Consider the following 21,446-nt stretch of genomic DNA (forward strand, 5'->3'; position numbering starts at 1 on the left):
GTGTCAGATCCATGATCACGATGATGAAGTGCTACTCTATTTCATTGCTACCATCTCCCTCAATCCTCCATTGCTCTCTGTTTCAATGAAATCCAGCCTTTGATGAGCCATTGTAGGTTTATATCAATCAACATGTAGTGTAGGAGTAACATACTGATGTAGACAGAGATTAGGCATAAATGGATCCTGTTCTACAATGAGCAATGTGCTACAGAAATTGGTCCTGGGATCTAAACATTATACAGGATAAGATAAGTGATAAAGTCAACAAAGTCTGTTTACTAAATTTGCTGATGACGCAAGTATAGATGGGAAAATTAGTTATGTAGAGGACATAAGGAGACTATGAAGTGACGCAAAGAGGTTACAATATGTGGATGAATAAGATTTGCCAAACAGAGTTTATTGTGGGAAAATGTAAAATTGGACACATTAGAAGGAACTTTTTAAAGAAAATATATTGTATAAATGGCGGATGATGATGGCCGAGGATCAAGGTGTTGTTGTGCACGATTCTTAAAGGCTGCATAATTACAAAAGCTCACAGAATACCATCGTTTATTGTTGGAGGAATAGAATACAAATCGAGTAACATTGTATTCAGCCAACAAGGTCATTGGTAAAGCCACATCATGTACAGTTGTGAGACACAAAAAGCTGAAGTAACTAAACGGGTCAGACAGCATCGGTGGAGAAAAGAAATAGGTGGCGTTTCGAGTCGAGACCCTTTTCATCTTGGAAGCAGTTCAGAGAAAGTTAACAAAACAACCTCTAGAATTATGTATTACTTAATAAGGAAGGCTTGTATCTGCCAGAGCTTAGAAGAGCAAAAGGAAACTTGTTTGAAACATAACATCCTGAGAGGTCTTAACAGGATAGATGTGTAAAGGATGTTTCATCTTAGAAACATAGAAACATAGAAATTAGGTGCAGGAGTAGGCCATTTGGCCCTTCGAGCCTGCACCGCCATTCAATATGATCATGGCTGATCATCCAACTCAGTATCCCGTACCTGCCTTCTCTCCATACCCTCTGATCCCCTTAGCCACAAGGGCCACATCTAACTCCCTCTTAAATATAGCCAATGACCTGGCCTCAACTACCCTCTGTGGCAGAGAGTTCCAGAGATTCACCACTCTCTGTGTGAAAAAAAGTTCATCTCATCTCGGTTTTAAAGGATTTCCCACTTATCCTTAAGCTGTGACCCCTTGTCCTGGACTTCCCTAACATCGGGAACAATCTTCCTGCATCTAGCCTGTCCAACCCTTAAGAATTTTGTAAGTTTCTATAAGATCCCCTCTCAATCTCCTAAATTCTAGAGAGTATAAACCAAGTCTATCCAGCCTTTCTTCATAAGACAGTCCTGACATCCCAGGAATCAGTCTGGTGAACCGTCTCTGCACTCCCTCTGTGGCAATAATGTCCTTCCTCAGATTTAGAGACCAAAACTGTACGCAATACTCCAGGTGTGGTCTCACCAAGACCCTGTACAACTGCAGTAGAACCTCCCTGCTCCTATACTCAAATCCTTTTGCAATGAAAGCTAACATACCATTCGCTTTCTTTACTGCCTGCTGCACCTGCATGCCTACCTTCAATGACTGGTGTACCATGACACCCAGGTCTCGCTGCATCTCCCCTTTTCCCAATCGGCCACCATTTAGATAATAGTCTGCTTTCCCGTTTTTGCCACCAAAATGGATAACCTCACATTTGTCCACATTATACTGCATCTGCCAAACATTTGCCCACTCACCCAGCCTATCCAAGTCACCTTGCACTCTCCTAGCATCCTCCTCACAGCTAACACTGCCCCCCAGCTTAGTGTCATCCGCAAACTTGGAGATGTTGCCTTCAATTCCCTCATCCAGATCATTAATATATATTGTAAATAGCTGGGGTCCCAGCACTGAGCCTTGCGGTACCCCACTAGTCACTGCCTGCCATTGTGAATAGATGTGTGTTGTGGGAGAATCTAAAACTGTGGATCACTGGTTAAAAATCAGCGGTTGCATGTGTAACACCGATGAGGCAAAATATACTCTCTCGAAGAGTTGTGAATCCTTTGAACTTTTTGGTGGAGGCAAGAATCTTTAAATATTTTTAAGGAAAGGATATTCTTGATAAGCAAGGATTGAATGTTTACTGGAATTCAGTTGCAGTTACAATCAAAGTAGACATTGTTTTCTTAAACAACAGACGTTCTCCTCCCCTTTATTTATTTGTTCATGTTTATAATATGTCTATTCACTTAAACATTGTGAAAGCCCACACAACAAATTCCTTTGCTTAGCCAACGACTCTGACACATCATAAAAACATTTATTTCCACGACTGCAACTTTGCCCATTTCCTTCCAGACTCAATCCATCTCTCCTACAATTCCGTTTAAACCAGCACCTGCAGTTCCTTCCTCCACATTTCCTACAATTCTTATCCAAGTCTCTTTTACCTCCAGTTCAAATGCTTCCTAGGTTCTTCCTCTCATCTTTTACCCTTTACAAATATGAGCTGACCTAAACCCACCTCCCTACTCACACCACCAATTTCCATTCTCACATTAGATGTGATCACGGTTAGCTTACTATTGCCCAATTTTGAAATCCTCACCCTGTTTTTGACCTCGATGCTCCCCAAGTCTTTAAACGTCCACTACTCATCCAATTCAGAAATCTTGATCATACCTGATTCCATTGTTCCACCAGCGAATTAACCCTCATGCCCCGAAGATTCTGAATTCCTGTTAAAAACCTCTTTGGATCTCTGTCTTCCTGTTTGATTCTCCTGTAATCTAGAAACCTAGCTTTTATGTATTCCTTCTGATACTTCCTTTAGTTAATTTCATTTCTTGTCTGATAATGCTCCTATTAATTGCCTTATTAATTTGCTACTTTAAAGTAAATGGAAGCACATATTATTTAAAAGGTCACGTGCTCCACGGGGCTTGTGGACAAGTTGGAGAAATAAGTTTTAGCTTTTAGGTTTATTATTATCCACATGTTCGCGATACAGTAAAAAACTTTGTTTTTGCATCTATCCAAATAGACCAGATAAGTACCATGCATAGATACAATCAGTTCAAACTCAACTATGATAGGGAAGAGCAAAGGGGAAAATACAGAATGCAGAATATAATTCTCAGCATTGTAGGGCATCAGTTCTTTAGATAAAATCCAATGAATTTCCTCAATGGGGTTGAGGTGAATCCCTAGCTAATGGAAGAACCCTTCAGAAGCCTGATAACAGAGGGGAAGAGCTGTTCCCGAGTCTGGTGGTGGGCACTTTCAATCTTCTGTACCTTCTGATGGACAGGAACAGGGAGAAGAAGGAATTACCGTTATGGAACAGGTCTTTCATATGTTGTCTGTTTATTTGAGGCAATATGAAGTGTAGATGGAGTCAGTGGTGTGAAGTCTGGTGTGTGTGAGATGAACTAGTCTACGTCTACATCTACAACACTCTGCAATCCCCTGTAGCCTTAGACAGAGCTGTTTGCACACCAAGCTGCGATGGATCCCATGAGCATACTTTCTATGGAGTATCTGTAGAGGTTTGCAAGGGTCACTGGAGACATGCCAAATTTCCTTAGTCTCCTCAGGAAGTAGAAGCTTCTTAGCTGTCACATCAATGTGGTTGGTCCACAACAGATCATTGGTAATATTAATGTCAAGGAACTTAAAGCTCTCAACCATTTCTACATCCACACCATTGATGCTGTTTGGGGCATTGGCTTCAACACACTCCTTGAAGTCAATAACTAGCTTCCTTCGCCTTGCTGTCACTGAGAAAGAGGTTATTGTCCTGACACCATGTCACAAAGTTCTGAATCTACTTCCTGTCTCGTCATTGTTCAGGATCCGGCTGTCCACAGTGGTGTCATCTGCAAATTTGTAGATGAAATTAGAGCAATATGTGGCTGTACAGTCATGAGTGTATATAGGGGGGGGGGGGGGGGGGGTGGAAGGGGACTGAGAATGTGTCCTTTGGGGGTACTGGTATTGAGTTGTTGTGGAAGAGTTATTATCACCTATCCTCAATGAATGTGGTCTGTGTGTCAGAAAGCCAATGATCCATTGGCAGAGGAGGGGAGCTGATTCCTAGGTCCCAGAGTTTGGAGATGAGTTTGGATGGGATTATGGTGTTACAGACAGAGACATAGTCAATAAGTAGGAGTCTAGCATTGGAGTCTTTATTGCCTAGGTGTTCCAGAAATGAGTTTTGAGTCACGGAGATGGTGTCTGCTATTGATTTGTTGCGACAGTAAGCAAATTGCAGTGGATCAAGACTGGCTGGGAAGCTGGAGTTATTGTGCACCATTACCAGTCTCTCAAAGCACTTCATGATGGTGGATATCAGAGCCAATGGACACTGGTCATCAAGGCACGCTGCCTTACTCTTCCTCGGCATGGGGATAATAAGTGGGCTTTTTGAAGCAGGTTCGGAACCTCAGAATGGAATAGAAACATAGAAACATAGAAATTAGGTGCAGGAGTAGGCCATTCGGCCCTTCGAGCCTGCACCACCATTCAATATGATCATGGCTGATCATCCAACTCAGTATCCCGTACCTGCCTTCTCTCCATACCCTCTGATCCCCCCAGCCACAAGGGCCACATCTAACTCCCTCTTAAATATAGCCAATGAACTGGCCTCAACTACCCTCTGCGGCAGAGAGTTCCAGAGATTCACCACTCTCTGTGCGAAAAAAGTTCTTCTCATCTCGGTTTTAAAGGATTTCCTCCTTATCCTTAAGCTGTGACCCCTTGTCCTGGACTTCCCCAACATCGGGAGCAATCTTCCTGCATCTAGTCTGTCCAACCCCTTAAGAATTTTGTAAGTTTCTATAAAATCCCCTCTCAATCTCCTAAATTCTAGAGAGTATAAACCAAGTCTATCCAGTCTTTCTTCATAAGACAGTCGTGACATCCCAGGAATCAGTCTGGTGAATCTTCGCTGCACTCCCTCTATGGCAATAATGTCCTTCCTCAGATTTGGAGACCAAAACTGTACGCAATACTCCAGGTGTGGTCTCACCAAGACCCTGTACAATAGTGAGATTAAATATGTAGATGGTGTTTAAACTGGATAGACAATTACAGCTAAAAATGGATATAAGGCAGTGATCAGAAATTGTCTCAGATCCCAGGGGAGATGGTGAAAAATAATGAGACTGAGAAGTTTCTCAAAGATAGTGCTTGGGCAGTGAAGAGCGCAGTGTTGCTAAAGCAGAAGAGAAGGGGGGGATTTGTGTCAATGGCAGAAATGACCAAGGATGCTCAGTAAAGAGGAGGAAGCAAACTAAAAGATGGCATTAGCAATGACACTGATGGGAGGCAGTAAACAAGTATTGATGATTTTAAAGGTATACTGACGGAGAAAAGTGATTGAGTGAGGTGCTCAAAAGAAAGTATTGCCTCAGATGAATGTGAAGAGACTAAAGCTAGATTTGAGAATGAGCCCCTTATCATTAATGTTTGCATTGAACCAATATTTGTTGTTGTACCAAGGCAATGAGATGTTTGTAAGGGATGGAAGTTATTCACCAGGATCCCTTTTTGGCTTGTCAGCCTATCATTAGAATTACCTGCAATCAAATTATAATTGATCTCATTTTTATGGATTCAATGGGCAACCGATAAAGATTGATCGATAGAGATTGATCCTCCCCTTCTCAGCTCTCCCTCAGACCTCTGGCTCCTCCTCTTCCTTTCTTCTTCCCACCCCCCACCCTGCATCAGTCTGAAGAAGGGTTTCAGCCCGAAACGTTGCCTATTTCCTTCGCTCCATAGATGCTGCCGCACCCACTGAGTTTCTCCAGCAGTTTTGCCTACCTCCGATTGATCGGTGGAGCTGGATGGCATTAGTCAAATAAAATAACAATGAGACACAAGAAACTGCGGATGCTGGAATTTTGATCAAAACACAATGTGCTGGAGGAGCTCAGCGGGTCAGGCAGCATCTGGACAAACGATGTATCGGGTCGGAACTTCCTTCCATCTGAAGGGTTTCACTTGAAATGTTGCCTGTCCGACCTGCTCTGTTACTCCAGATTTTGTGTTTCCAATAAAATAACAAGCTGGCGGAAGATGTTGACAAGATTAAGTGTAGTGATCACTGGGAGTAGAGGCTGAGGTCAAATAAGAGAGGGTGGAAAAACAAAATTATGAACAGTCTTGATATTTAAAATATTTTATTATTTTTTCTGGAACCTTCCCTCGCCAGTTTTGCGTGCAATATAGATCTATTGGGGCATTTCCCTTCCCACCCCTCAGTAATTTTACTTCTTTTCAGATCTTCTATTATGAGAGGAGCAGGATAAAACACAGGAAACCTTCAGAGCATATTTGGAAACTGTAAAAGCACGTCAGATTCATTTTTTAATGGAAAAAACATAAAAAGACAAGGAGCTGATTGCAGATTGGCTGGCATGCGCCCACATAAATAATTGCTTGCTTACAATCAATGTCTATTTAAACAGGAAATTGTGCTCAACAATTTAATAATGTGGAGCTTTAGAAACATTAGCAGGAAGTCTAGAAGGGACTCATTCTGAACTCTTGACATCAGATTATCATAGTGTCGGGTTACTTGCTTAATGAAAGGGAAAAAATCCTTTGGACAAAATAATTTGCTTGAACTTAGTTTTTTATAAGTTTACACCACAGACTCTAGTGCATGTATTTCTGGAGTCAAAACCTCTCACTGTGTCATACGTTCTAATTAAACCACATCTGGAAAACACATGTTAATCTGAAGCAACCGTTCTCAGTCCCACAGTAAACCCTTACCTTTGACATATAGAAACTAGGTACTGCAATTGCTAGCTTACAAAAGAAAGACACCAAGTGCTGAAGTAACTAAGCGGGTCAGACAGCATCCCTGGAGAGCATGGATAGGTGATGTTTTGGGTCGTGACCTGCAGAAGAGTCTGTAGAAAGGTCCTAAACAAAAACGTCACCTATCCTCTATCTCTATCACTCTATTACTCTACCACCAGTTGCAATTCATGCAGAAATAGAAATGATGAAGGATGTTCAAGGCAGACAATGAAGCAGGCAAGAAGGACACTTAAGTTTAGGTTTACTATTAGTGTCATGTGTACTAAGGAACAATGAAAAGCGTTGTTTTGCATGCTATTAATCAAATCAGATACCATACATGAATACAATCAAGCCAAATTCAAGTTCAAGTGCAATAGGTAACGCAAAGGGAAAGGTACAGAGTGTAGAATAGAGTTCTGAGCATTGTAGCATAACAATTCTAGAGACAAAGTCTAATACAATGTGGTAGAGGAGAATCAGGGCTGTATTCTAACTTATTGAAGCACCATTCAGAACCTTGATAACAGAGGGGGGGGGGGGGGGGGGGGGGGGGGGGGGGGGGGGGGGGGGAGTCTGTTTCTGAGACTGGTGGCGTGCACTTCAAGATTCTGTACTTTCTGCCTGGCCTGATCTGGGAGAAGAAAGAATGACCAGGGTGGGACAGATCTTTGATTATGTTTAGGAAGAAACTGTAGATGCTGGTTTACATCGAATACAGACACATAAAGCTGGAGTAACTCAACGGGTCAGGCGGGAGAGAAGGAATAGGTGACGTTTCAGGTCCAGATCCTTCTTCAATCTGAGAGTCAGGGGAGAGGGAAACGGGAGGTATGAAAAGGTACAAAGAACAAATGAACGACAGGTATGCAAAAGGACAAGTCATACCCAACAACGTGATCAAGGAAAGGTGGAGCCCACAATGGCCCACTGTTGGCTGTGAGAGAGGTGATAACGAGTGATATAAACATTGAAACTCAGCAGGATGACAGTGAAACTAGTACAACTGCTAGGGTGGGACTAAAACCCAGTGTCGAGAATGTTAATTTCTCTAGCTTCAATGATCCCTTGCATCCCCCCTCTCTCTCTGCGTCCCTCCCCCATCTTAGTCTGTGAACAATTGTATACTGTTGGTATTAGTTCTGGGCTTATTATTTGTGAGATATGTCAATGACTTGGATGTGAATGTAGGGGGTATGATTAGTTATATTAGTATAGACGACACAAATGTTGGTCGTGGTGTAGATAGCGAGGAAAGTTGTCCAAAGCTACAACAGGCCAGCAATTGGATGGAAAGTTGGGTGGCATAATGGAGTAAATGTGAGGTGCATTTAGGAAGACAAATAGAGGTGGAATTATATAATAAATGATGGGGCGCTAAGGAATGTTGGTGAATTATCAGACTGGTATACAGGTCCAGAGTTCTCTACAATTGGAAACAGGTTTACCTCACAAATTGAGAAGGCATATGGCATGCTTCTTTCTGAAACCAACACATAGAATACAAAAGTTGGGTTAATGCAACATTGCAAATTTACAACAGTCGTACGACTTCACGGAGTATTGTATGTAGTTTTGGCTGCCACCGTCTAGGAAGTGGTTGTGCTGGAGAGAGTGCGGAGGAGATTTACCAGGATGCAGCCTGGATTGGATGACTTCCGTTTGGTATTTTTAAAAAAGGCATTGATTTAAGGTGAGCAAAGTAAGTTTTTAAGGGGATTTGTGGGGATAGTTTTTTTTTCCAATACTTTTGATATCTGGAACTTGCTAGCAGAAAAGGCGGTGAAATCAGATACGATCATTATGTTTAATGGACATTTAGATGGGCACTTAAATAGGCATGGAATTAGACTAAATGGTAGCAAACTGAATTAGTGTAGAGAGGAAAAAATATCAGCATTAACACAGTGGCCAACTGGTTATTTCTATGACTATGTTTCAATTGCACTTTCTTTTGTATCTGCACCTCTCAACTGTACTTTTGTTTAATGAAATACTCTCATTAGTTAATAAGTGACTATTGTACTGTCAGAATATCAAACACACTGCACTGTAATACTCCATTTTGCCATGAATTGGTTCAGACATGCCCCACCTGCATTGCTGAACTTTTTGTTCCCATAAAACCGTCTCTCTTATCTTTGTCACTCCTCTTAACATCAGCTTAATTTCTGTCTTGTGTGTGTTAAGTGGACATAGGTTTAGTCATTTAAACCCAGACCTGCCTAGACCATGTTTATCGCTATTGGAGGTCATTCTACTCTAGCACCAACCAATCACTAATTTAGGAATGTACTGAAAACATTGTTTCTCCGCTACTCTCTTTTTTCTTAAGGTTCTTTCCTTCTGTTCTCACCAACATTCCCACCTTCAGCAAGTTTGAGAGGCTTCATCAGTAACACTCTGTTTTAACCTGGTCTTCTGAGGGAAAATGGCTCTGTAGGTCTGATGCCCCCTTCAAACACATCTCCTTTAACTCTCTGTGGACTTCAGTGAAGAATTAACTCAGAAGGGTCACAATGTGCGATCCATCCCAAATCTGTCTCGGTCTCATCACTGGGATACGTTAAGTTCAGGGTTTAAGATTGAAAGCCTCTGCTGCAGCCTCTACCTTTCATCTCCTTCCCAGGCTCCACTCAGACATAGCCAAGAGTTCACATCTTTCAGTTGTTTCTGCAAAACATTTGGTCCACCAAGACTATTGCTTTTCCTGTCCACATATCATAATTATTTTCAAAAGTTGACTCTTTAACAAAAACAGGAAATGCTGGAATTAGCCAGTAGGTCAGGCAGCATTTGTGGAAAGACAAACAGTCAATGTTTCAGATTTGAGACGTTTCATGAGAACTGGAAAATAAAGAAAAGAGGTTTAGCTTCTGTAGCCGAGAAAGTGAGGGAGGAAGGGGTAGCACAAAGGGAATATATCTGTTAGGTGATGCCAAATTAGTTAATAAAAATGTTGGCAGTTAGAAACACCTTACGTTCTTCAGCTGTGCGTCGTAATAATAGCCTGGATTACTGGATAGGTCCCATTCTCACTAATATAAACACACAAAACAAACATAGAAGCATATTGTGCTTCTAACAACTACCAATAGTTGTTTTAACTTAAAGATAGACACAAAATGGTGGAGTAACTCAGGCAGCATCTCTGGAGTGAAGAAATGGGTGACGTTTCGGGTCGAGACCCTTCTCCAGACCAGAATCTGCAGTTCCTCCCTACAGTTGTTTTAACTCAATTGGTCTCACCCTATTAGTGACATTCTCACTGACCTCCTCTCCCCCTACCAACCCTCACGGTCCCTCAGATCCACATCAGCCGGTCTCCTCTCCATCCACAAATCCAACCTCCGCAGTTTTGGGGACAGAGCCTTCTCCAGGGCAGCTCCCAGGCTCTGGAACTCCCTCTCCCAACTGATCCGCAATTCCGTGTCCCTCACCATCTTCCAGTCCCGCCTCAAGGCCCATCTCTTCACCTCTGCCTATCCTTAGCCCCACATCCCCCTCCCTTTTAATCTGTGCTTGAATTGCCTCATAGTGTGTTTTGAATTGAATTCTGTCTTTAATTTGTGTACTAGTCATGTCTCTACTATTTATTTCATTCCGCTTACATGTTTTTCCTCTACTTGCTAAATTTTTGTAAGGTGTCCTTGAGACTCTTGAAAGGCGCCCATAAATAAAATTTATTATTATTATTATTATTATTATTATTATTATTATTATTATTCTCTCTGTTGTGCCTATCCCACTCCCACCCTCTCTGCTCCTGAAAAATAACTTGCTTTCTCTCTTTCTCTGACTGACAAATGGTTCAGACCTGAACAGTTAAAGGTACATCTCTTCACACTGACCCTCAACACTGATGCCCCTTAGGTTTGTATGTTCAGTCCCTTGCTCTACCCATGACTGTGTGGATAAGTAAAATAACAACTCAAACTTTAAATGACACTGTTGTTGTTGGCCAGATCAACAATAATGATGAGTCAGAAGTACAGAAACCTTGTGTCATGGTGTTAGGACAACAATCTAACCCTTAATATCAACAAGGTGAAAGAATTAAGGGCCTGTCCCACTGTATGAGGTAATTCAAGCGTTCTCCCGGGTTTTCCCGATTCGAACTCGGAGAAAGTCCGTAGCGGGTCCATAGGAGTTTGTGAATGTCCCGTAGTGGCTTGTAATGCTAACGGTACGTACTCGGGAAACCCGGCAAACTCAGAAACAAACTAAAAAAATACTTGTGATGAAAAAAATTGTTATTTTTTACTCGTACGAGCCGCTACGAGACATCCACAAACTCCTACGGACCCGCTACGGACATTCTCCGAGTTCGAATCGGGGAAAACTCGGGAGAACTCTTGAATTACCTCGTTCAGTGGGCCAGGCCCTTTAGTTTTTGACCTAAGGAAGAGAGGAGTAAACACAACCCTGCCCTCATCATCAGATCTGCTGCAGAGATGATCAACAGATTCTAGTTTCTAAGCATCCATAACACCGACAAACTGACCTGACCCCTTCAGACTGAACCAGTGATCATGGAAGAACAACAGTCTATTTACATTCTTGGCATCTGAGAAGATTCAGCATGTCCACAAGGGCTCTCTTGAACTTTTACAGACGTGCTATGGAGAGTATTTTGATGGGATGCATCTCAGCCTTTTTTGGCAGCTGCTCGGTTCTTGACCATCTGAATCTGCAGAAAGTGGTGAATTCAGCCCAGTCCATCAAAGGCTCGTCACTTGTTTCCGTCCAGTCCATCTTCATGGTGCACTACACCAGGAAGGTTGGAACCATCATCACAGATGTCAGTCTGACACTCTGGCCTGTCCCTGTTCCTTTAGCTACTTTCTGGGAAAAGATGCAGGAGATTGAACGCTCGGATGTCCACACTTAAGAACAGTTTCTTCTCCAATCCTATCAAACTCCTGATCCAGTTACCTCTTTCACACACCCTTCCTAAGATGTTGCTGTATACTCTTAATCTTAACTCTATCTCTTTGGGGAAACCCTTTTACTGCACTTTAATATTCTACACTACTTGAATTGCAATCTGGCCCAATTCTGCTGTTTTGCATTCACTGTTGTATTTATTATTACTGTTACATATACCGTGTACACTGTATGTGAACATTGAATTTCATTGCACCCTGGTCTATATGACAATAAATTAATCTGAATCTGCCCAACTATTCAATTCAATGATACTTTATTATCACATGAACCTAGTTACAGTGAAATTCTTTGTTTTGCATACAATACACAAAGTACACAAAGAGCCGCCACGTTCCCGGCACCGACAAAGTTACAAACGTACACATTAGATTCATGTTGGTCCCTCGTCCTTCTGGGCATCCCCACCCTCACCCCGCCAGGACCATCTTCATTTTTGGCAGCCCCCTGCCGGATCCCTCTTTGTTCCGGCAGCGCAACCCAACCACCTCTCCACGGCCCATCCACCTGTCCTTGGCCCGACGACCTTACCGCAACATTTCCTCGACCCGACCGCCTCTTTTCTGCCCATCCTCGGCAGGCCGCAGTGTCCGCACTTGCACTAACTGAGTGTTTCCAGGATTTTCTTTTTGGTTTCATATGTCCAGCATTTGCAATTTTTTTCTGATTTGTTATTTACTTTTAAATTAATCAAAATCTACTTATCATATCTGCAGTTTTCTATCATCTCTGACCCACACATTCTCCTATATTTCTTTGGTTCTCAGGCCAATGTGCATGTCTCAAAGACCATACAGGTTACAGATATCTGCTTTGTTGTTTTTCTTTACATTATTTTCCTGTGACTTTTCATGTACTCCAATTCTCAGTTAGGTCTTGCATTACAAAAACATGCTGGGTTTCCCTCCAAAAATACTCAATGATATAATTATTTTTTGTAATAGTTGTCAAGGTAACTACAGTGACAATTAATTTGTGTCGTTAAAAAAAAACCTGTGTTTGGGGCTAGAATTGTTAAATACAGAACAATTGTCGAAAAGAGGGGAATCAGATTCCCTTTAAATGAAGACGCTCTTGTGCATGAGTGAATAAATCACAGTCTAAGGCACATTCACAAATTACATAGAGGAAAGAAAATAGTTTCAATGAAACATGCTGTGCTTTAAATTTTACCTTTTAATTTAATACCGTCTTTACTGAAATCAGAAATGTAATTCTGAAGAAGGAATTCACTGTACCTATATTAAGTATAATTTATTCAGAACTGTGATCTCAGTCATAATACCAAAGCTAACAATTAGAGGCCTCACCATGTTGAACAGAAAGTTGTTGCCAAGGATGATTACACCAAGTGAGTCAACAATAGCTTTCAGTGTTTTGCACATTGCACAGCACCACAGTTATTTTTTTCATTTCATACGAGTGCCTGCTGACCTTGGAAAAAGTCCAGAGCAGAGCAACGGAACTGATTCCCAGATGACTCAGATAGGCAGCACATGTCTAGTCCGTTCATGAACTTCTTTGAGACTAAAAATTATTCTATCTGATTTGGGTGCCTACGCCACTTCCCCCTTTACCCCAGCCCATGAAGCAAACTTCCTCTAATATTCCTCCATGCACGATCCCCAATGTGCACCCTCTTTTCTTTCTCTCTGAATCTTTCCTTCATGCTCTTTCTGAACACATCTTGACTATGCTACTCCTATAACTTTAATCCCACTAAATTACTGACCACACACCTCCCACTCCATCTCCATGTCAACAGATATTATTAACTGTGCTCTCCCCTCAGATACAGTCTTTTTTGCTTTCAAATCTGACACTATCACCTCTTTAAAATAGTTCATCTTTAAACACCCGCATAATGCATAGTTGTTATATAGGCATCCAAGTTGGTGGAGGATCCGGATGCTGAGATATGGAAGAACAGCAACATCACAATTTTTAATTTTACTAAATACATAACTTTCTTTCAATTTTGTTCACTGTTTCCTTCAGCTAGAAGTGGGTCATGAGTTAGACGATGATTATAAATAAGATCCAGCCACCTAAATTTTTTCTAAACTGTTCCTAATATAGTCATACATTTTCCATGCAATGTCAATGAACTCTGTCTGGCTGAGTGTTTTGGGCACACAAACATATCAATCTTTTTGCGTTGTTTCCCTGTTACTGTGAGCGGAAAACACCCTTAATCCTCCCTCCATTTTAAATGTTACATTTCTGGCATAAGGAGAAGTCATAATTGAACATAATTGAATAAGGCTCAGAAGATGCATGTTCCTGTCACTCATTGCATGAAACAGCTCCATAATCTTTATTCATATTCAGCTTGGACAGCTTGCAACCCTATGGTATTAACATTGAATTTTCCAATTTTAGGTACCGGTGACTAACCCACATACAACACCTTTCCTCCACTTCTTTCTCCCCCACGATTCCCACCCTCCACCCTCCACTCTCCTCCCCTGAAACCTGGCTGACTTGCAAGGTCTTTCCTCTCCTCCTCCCCCCTCCACCTGCTTCCCTTCCACGGGCTAAACAATTCGCAACGTTTCTATTCCCAATCTTAACAATTCACAATTCTTAAACATTTTGGGCTCACACCGGTCTTTTCATCTCTGGCTTTTATTCATCAATCTGCCTATCAAAAAACACCCTCGCCTGTGTCACCTATTACAAACCATGCTTTGTCCTGCCCCTCCTTTCTTCCAGCATTCTTTCCTGCTACCCCTCAATCCGTCTGAAGAAGGGTCCTAATCCAAAACATCACCTGTCCATGTTCTCCAGCGAGGCTGCCAGAACTGCCGAGTTACTTCAGCATTTTGTGCCTTTTCTCCATAATTGTTATTCGCTTATTTTCAAAATGAATGCTTAAATAACTTTACAGAATCATTGGTTTTAATCTGTAGGGCAATTTAAAATGGCTTCACAACATTTGGTTAGACCAATTAATTAGTGGAGAATAAGATGATAGCTGGATCCAGCAAGATTCATTATGATTTAATGAGAGTTGAACTAAAGAACAATAAAGCAGTAACCACACTGTTTGTGCAAGAAGGAACTGCAGATGCTGGTTTAAACCATAGATAGATACAAAATGCTGGAGTACCTCAGCGGGACAGGCAGCATCTCTGGAGAGAAGGAATGGATGGCATTTCAGGTCGAGACCCTTCTGCAGCTGTTGGCACTGTTCTATGGACTTCCACTCAGTCCAAGAGAGATGGGTGAGCAAGTGTATGAACAAATTATTGATCTGCAGAAGCACTGGTGCAGAAATGCTTGTAACTACCCGAATATTAATGATGATGAGAGTTGTGTAAAAGGTAGAGAAGGCATTGAATTCCTAATTTGATGTTGGAAATTTTAGTCACTATGTAGTGAGCTCAATAATGAGGGATAGAGTACACTCCTGGATTTGGCAATGCTAATATTTTTGCCACCATTATTGTTGCTATTCTAAATCTGCTATTATTTGATTCTAACCCAGTCACCTGACAGAAATTGATTGATTTTAAGATAAAACCATGCAATAGACTCTCTTCTGCTGCAACATCCCCTTCAGAAAAGACATAAAGATCGCAGGCCAACATTTTAACTTTCAGACCATCTCATCATCCATCTGCCACATTAACTGTGGTCTAAGAAGCATAGCCATTACAACTTTGCCCACAAGCTGACAACAGCAGGATTTGCAGCCAAAAACAAAAGGAATTTATACCAGGAAATCTTTTTACTTCCCTTGTGTTAGAGCAAAAATGGATCACTTGGAGTACCTTATTTCCCACCCCCTCTTACAATTTCCTCCAAAACCCATCCCCTGCAACATTTCCTTTAATTATTATTACACCATGAAACTATCATTACTGACAAACTTCGGCAAACAAAGAAATCCCAAAGTAGTTGATAGTGACCTTTCCCTCCTCCACAACTTCTGTTGTTTGCAGCCACTGTCAACAGAATCAATTTGAATTCATATGATTCAAGGCACTTACAAACTAGGCGCCTGCGGTGATATACAACAAATATCCTAAAGTGGAAGAATTTTGACATGTGCAACCACTCCTATGGTGCTGGATCATGCTTGTACTTGTATCAAGTGAGCAGATATTTTGGAGCATGGAGACAAGGTCCATGGTTTGATATCACTGATGTTAAAGTGCCTCACACTTTCCATTAATCATTCCCCATTAAAATCCAGACAGATGTTCAATTTGATCCATTGCATTGAAGGAATAATTGGTTGTAAAAATGTTGCAAGGACATGGAATAATAAAAAAGACAAAATAATAAATGAGCAGGAGCCTGAAAAACTGTAACATCCAGATTCAGGAACAGCTTCTTCCCTTCAGCCATTAGGCTATTAAAGATTCAAGATTCAAGAGAGTTCAATAAGCTCTGAACTACATAGACTATTATTGCACTATTATTGGGGGTTTTTTTATGTGTACATATGCGTGAGTGTATATATACACACACTGAACTTTTTTTGCTCATTTATTATATGGTTTATATTGTACTATGTTTATATATTCTCTTGTGCTGCTGCAAGTAAGAATTTCATTGTTCTATCCGGGACATATGACAATAAAACACTCTTGACTCTCTTACTTGACTTTTTTTACTTTGGTGGATTTTCAACAAGTTTATCTGGTAAACTCACTGATAACATGCAGAGTGAGCGAGGTGCGGCTATAGCTTGTTTGGTTTGTCCATCTTCCTCATATTCCACCTCCACAACCAAACTTTTTGAAATATTTGTCTCCTGCTGGTTCTTCAGCAATTTTTTGCAAAAAACTATTACTACCATTAAAAGCACACTATCACTTTTACTTTTTTTTCTGACAAAGGGTCTTCAACTCAAAATGTTAACCTTGTTTCTCTTCCCACAGATGCGACCTCACCTGCTGAGTAATTCCAGAATTTTATATTTTTATTTATTTTCAAAGATTTCCAGCATTTGCAGTTATTTTTATTTTCAATTACTATTAAATGTTTACAATATATAGAAAGTATCTAGGGTGCAAAATAATCCCTCTTTTTCCCCTCAAATGCATTAATATATTTCTATTGCATGAACATTTTTTCAATTGAAATATTTTAGGACCTGAAGAGAGAGATGTGCCAAATCATTATTATGCTATTTAAATCAGATGATGGAATTGTTGACATTTGTTGAAACATAGAACAGGCGATGGTAGTGATTTAGACTTCAATCTGTTGGAGGTAATCAGTGGGTTGAGCAGTATCTGGGGGTGGAAAGGAATGGTGAATGTTTTGGGTTGAAACTCTGTATCAGAACTAATAGTGGAGAGGGTAGATAGCTAGTATAAAGAGGAGATGGGAAGGGATGAGAAAGAAGCAAAAGGCAGGTGATTGGCGAACCAAGAAGGGGTGAAGAATGACGAACCTATGGAGATAAAATTGAGTGAAGTGTAAAAGTGACGCCCATCCAATTCAAACTATTTCGCTCCTGTAGAAATTGAAAATACTAATCAATGCAACCTGACTGTCCCTATCTATCAAAATACTCTTTTGTGAGTTTTGTTTGGCAATGCATGGGTACAGAGCGCACATTCAAAGCAACTAAAGGCATCCGTGGTTTTACACTATTTATCCAGTTGGCAGTGTTCCGGACATTGGGATGTTAATATGAGAAACTGACATACACTGTCTCTTGGCTTACGACCATGGGCATTGTTGAGAAATGTGCAAAATTCTATCCCAACTCAAACTTTTGCAGACACTGACTCTACATTTGTCCGCACAAATTTTACTTTTCAACAGTTCCTACCAATGAATCTAAACGACGTTCCATCATTTATTACTGAGGTCATCTCACCTCCACCACCCAATCCTTGTGCAAGTACTGATCACTGATCAGATCTTTGGCTTCAGGTTTTGGCACTGAGCAAACATGTAAAAAGCAGCTAAATAAAAACTGTTGAAATTACTTTATGCATACTATAACAAAAAAAAAATTGTATTATCAAACAAGATGATATATGGTGCGAAGGGTAAACGCAGGATTTTTAGTCGGATTGAAGTGCAGTAAAATATGATGGATTGAAACCTACAGAGTCTCTGGCAATAAACCATCAGATGGAAAAATCAACCTGTGCTCCATGGGACACAATAGGAAATATCGGAGGCTATTTGTGCAAAACGCATTGTGCATTATTTCCTGCTTGTATATTGGCTATTCATATGAAAGTGCTTTTGCTGAGATAAATGAACAATTACACAAAGGGATTATATTTCAGAGAAAAAAAACTGTTTTTCCTGACAATCCCAAACCTTGGAAACTTCGGACGCTGGAAATGTTTCCTGATCTGGTCCGCGTTTGCACGATCAGGGTTCTTGGTAAATAATATTTGAATAACAAATAATCACCATTTACATTTTAGACAGAGAACTGCAGCTTTTAATTTGTAAACAGGTTTTTGCGCATTCCAGTCTATTCAGGCGCCTCTCAAAATAGAGAGCAAACCTGTTTAGCCTAACGTAGTAACCGAATATCCACCCCACTCGGACGAACGCATTTACTGCCAGATCTCTGCCACCAACTTTGAAAAATAGCCTTCACATTGATGACAATTTAAGGACGGCTGGAACAAAGACTTGTCAGAGCAACAAAGTCATCTCACAACTGCTGATTCCGACCTATAGCTTCGAAGCGATTGTTGCAAATGAACGTAAGACTGGAAAATATACTCGCTCTATGCCTAATTATATGTAACATCGGGGGATGAAGAATTCGTTTACCTGAGTCAGACGTTCTCCGTACAAAGTCTGTCGCGGATCTCTTTCCAGATGTTTTTGAACGAGCGAGCTAATGTTGTGAATCCGGAGTCCACATCCACGAACTGCTCCGCACGTTTTGCAGATTCGCTGTAATCTTCCCAAAGCTCGATTTTGCCCGTAAAAGTTTTGATCAATGTGCTGGACTACCGGGATCCAGCTGATTGGTGCAGTGGAAGCTAGAAGAACCCGTAGAGGTTGAACGAGCTGTCAATTATCCCTTGTCTCCATGCATTATCCATTGTGCTGCTAGGAGGAAGAAGCTTTCATAAAATGTTAAAAAAAAACGCAAATTTGAACGCACATAGCCGTAGAACTGCTTCATCTTATATAGCTACATAGGGTCATAGAGTGATACAGTGTGTTAACAGGCCCTTCGGCCCAAGTTGCCCACACCGGCCAACAATGTTCCAGCTACACAAAAATGCTGGAGAAACTCAGCGGGTGCAGCAGCATCTATGGAGCGAAGGAAATGGGCAACGTTTCGGGCCGAAACCCTTCTTCAGACGAAGGAAATGTTCCAGCTATACAAGTCCCACTTGCCTGTGCTTGGTCCATATCCCTCCAAACCTGTCCTATCCATGTACCTGTCTCACTGTTTCTTGAACGATGGAATAGTCCCAGCCTCAACTACCTCCTCTGGCAGCTTGTTCCATACATCCACCACCCTTTGTGTGAAAAAGTTACCCCTCGGATTCCTATTTTCCTCCTCACCTTGAACCTATGTCCTATGGTCCTCGGTTCCCCTACTCTGGGCAAGAGATTCTGTGCATCTACCCAATCTATTCCTCTCGTGATTTTGTAGATCTCTATAAGATCACCCCTCATCCTCCTGCGCTCCATAGAATAGAGACCCAGCCTACTCAGCCTCTTGAAGGTAGACATTAAATGCTGGAGCAACTCAGCGGGACAGGCAACATTTCTGGAGAGAAGGAATGGGTGCATTTTGGGTCGAGGCCCTTCTATAGACCTAAAACGTCACCCATTCCTTCTCTCCAGAGATGCTGCCTGTCCCGCTGAGTTGCTCCAGCATTTTGTGTCTATCTTTGATTTAAACCAGCATCTACAGTTTTTTCCTACACAACCTCTCCCTATTGCTCACACCCTCTAGTCCTGGCAACATTCTCGTAAATCTTTTCTCAGCTCTTTCAAGCTTAACAATATATTTCCTATAATGTGGTGCCCAGAACTGAACACAATATTCTAGATGCGGTCTCAACTGCAAAATGACCTCCTGACTTCAATACTCTGACTGATGGAAGACCAAAGAGCCAAAAGCCTTTTTGACCACCTTATTTACCTGCAACACGACGTTGAAGGAACCATACACCTGTACTCTTAAATTCCTCTGCTATACAACACTACCCAGAGGCTTACCAATTACTGTGCAGGTCCTGCCCTTGTTCGATGTCCCAAAATGCAACACCTCACACTTCTTTGTATTAAATTCCATGAACCATTTGTCTGCCCATCTGGCCAAACGATCCAGATCATGCTGTAATCTTTAACACCCATCTTCACTATCTTTTTGTATCACAAACTTTTGTATCATCAGCAAACTTGCTAATCTTGCCCTGAACGTTCACATCCAAATCATTTATGTAGATGACAAACGATAACGGGCCCAGCACCGAACCATGAGGCACACCACTAGTCATAGGCCTCCTGTCCGAGAAGCAACCTTCTACCATCACCCTCTGCTTCCTTCCATGGAGCCAATTTGCTATCCATTCAGCTATCTCTCCTTGGATCCCATGCAATCTAACATTCCAGAACAGCCTATCATGCGGAACCTTGTTGAACGCCTTACTGAAATCCATGTACACAACATCTACAGCTCTGCCCTCGTCGGCTGTTTTGGTCAGGTCTACACTGTGTGATGCTGTCACCATTTCAATTCCATTCACCAGGCCATTTTCAGGGCAATTGGCAGATAGGCTGATTGAATAGTAAATTGTTAAAGGGCATGGATGGCTGCATGCAAAATAGTGTTTGGCAAAGTTTTTGCATTGAAAGGCAAAAGAGCCAGCTTGCTCACAAGGCAACATATGATGGATTTCTAGAATTTAAAAAAGCATCACATCAATGGTTTTTAATGCAATTAATTATTTTTTTTAAGGAAATGTTTTATAATGAAAATAGTAATTATTTCTTATATTACAACAGTAACTGCACTTTGAAAGTACCAAATTAGTTATATGCACTTTGGGAAGTCCAAAGTTATTAATAAAACTCCATATAAATGACAATAACAACGTGTTTATATGGTTCCTCCAACCCAACTAAACATTCTTTACCACAGTTCACAGCATAGTTATCAAACAAGATTCAACATTGTGCCATGTTAGGGGAGATGAACAAAAGTTTAGTCAAAGAACCAATCCTTACAGGAGGAGAGAGGTAGTTTTGAGGAGGGGTGTTGGGGTTCTGGTCTCAGCTATTGAGGACATAAATGCTATTGATAGAACAATTCAGGAACCACAAAGAGACCAGACTGAAGAGCAGATATCTCAGCGAGGTTCTCCCCGGAGATTCAGTTTCCTCCCACATAACTGTATGTTGGTGGGTTAATTGACCAATGTACATTGTCCCAGATATGTAATTGTGTCATAGAATCTGGGAGTGGAGAATTGATGGGGAGAATATGTTTCAGGGAAATTAGAAGGGAAATAGAATTTCTCAGTTAGTCACTAAAGACTCAAAGACAAAACATTGTCCTTTGTGCTACTTGGAGGAAAAGGCTTTCAGCAAATATATATTTATCTCACTAGATAATATGAAAAGAGGGAAAGGTCGGAGGAAAATTTGAAAACAAGCATAACAACTTTAGAAGTTAAAGCTTTACAGATGCTAGCACTAGGTGATGGGTGAATGGGCCAA

General features: G+C 41.2%; 1 protein-coding gene across 1 annotated transcript in view; it reads right to left on the reverse strand.

Moving 5' to 3' along the window:
* rhbdl2 (rhomboid, veinlet-like 2 (Drosophila)) overlaps positions 1-19,297 on the reverse strand; it is a 47,771-nt gene extending 28,474 nt beyond the window's left edge. Inside the window, exon 1 of the mRNA XM_055656208.1 lies at positions 18,531-19,297. The gene's annotated coding sequence lies outside the window, so the exon portion shown is untranslated. The remainder of the gene's footprint in view (positions 1-18,530) is intronic.
* Positions 19,298-21,446: the final 2,149 nt, after the last annotated feature.

The sequence above is a fragment of the Leucoraja erinacea genome, chromosome 26 (assembly GCF_028641065.1).
Source record: "Leucoraja erinacea ecotype New England chromosome 26, Leri_hhj_1, whole genome shotgun sequence".
Lineage (NCBI taxonomy): Eukaryota > Metazoa > Chordata > Chondrichthyes > Rajiformes > Rajidae > Leucoraja > Leucoraja erinaceus.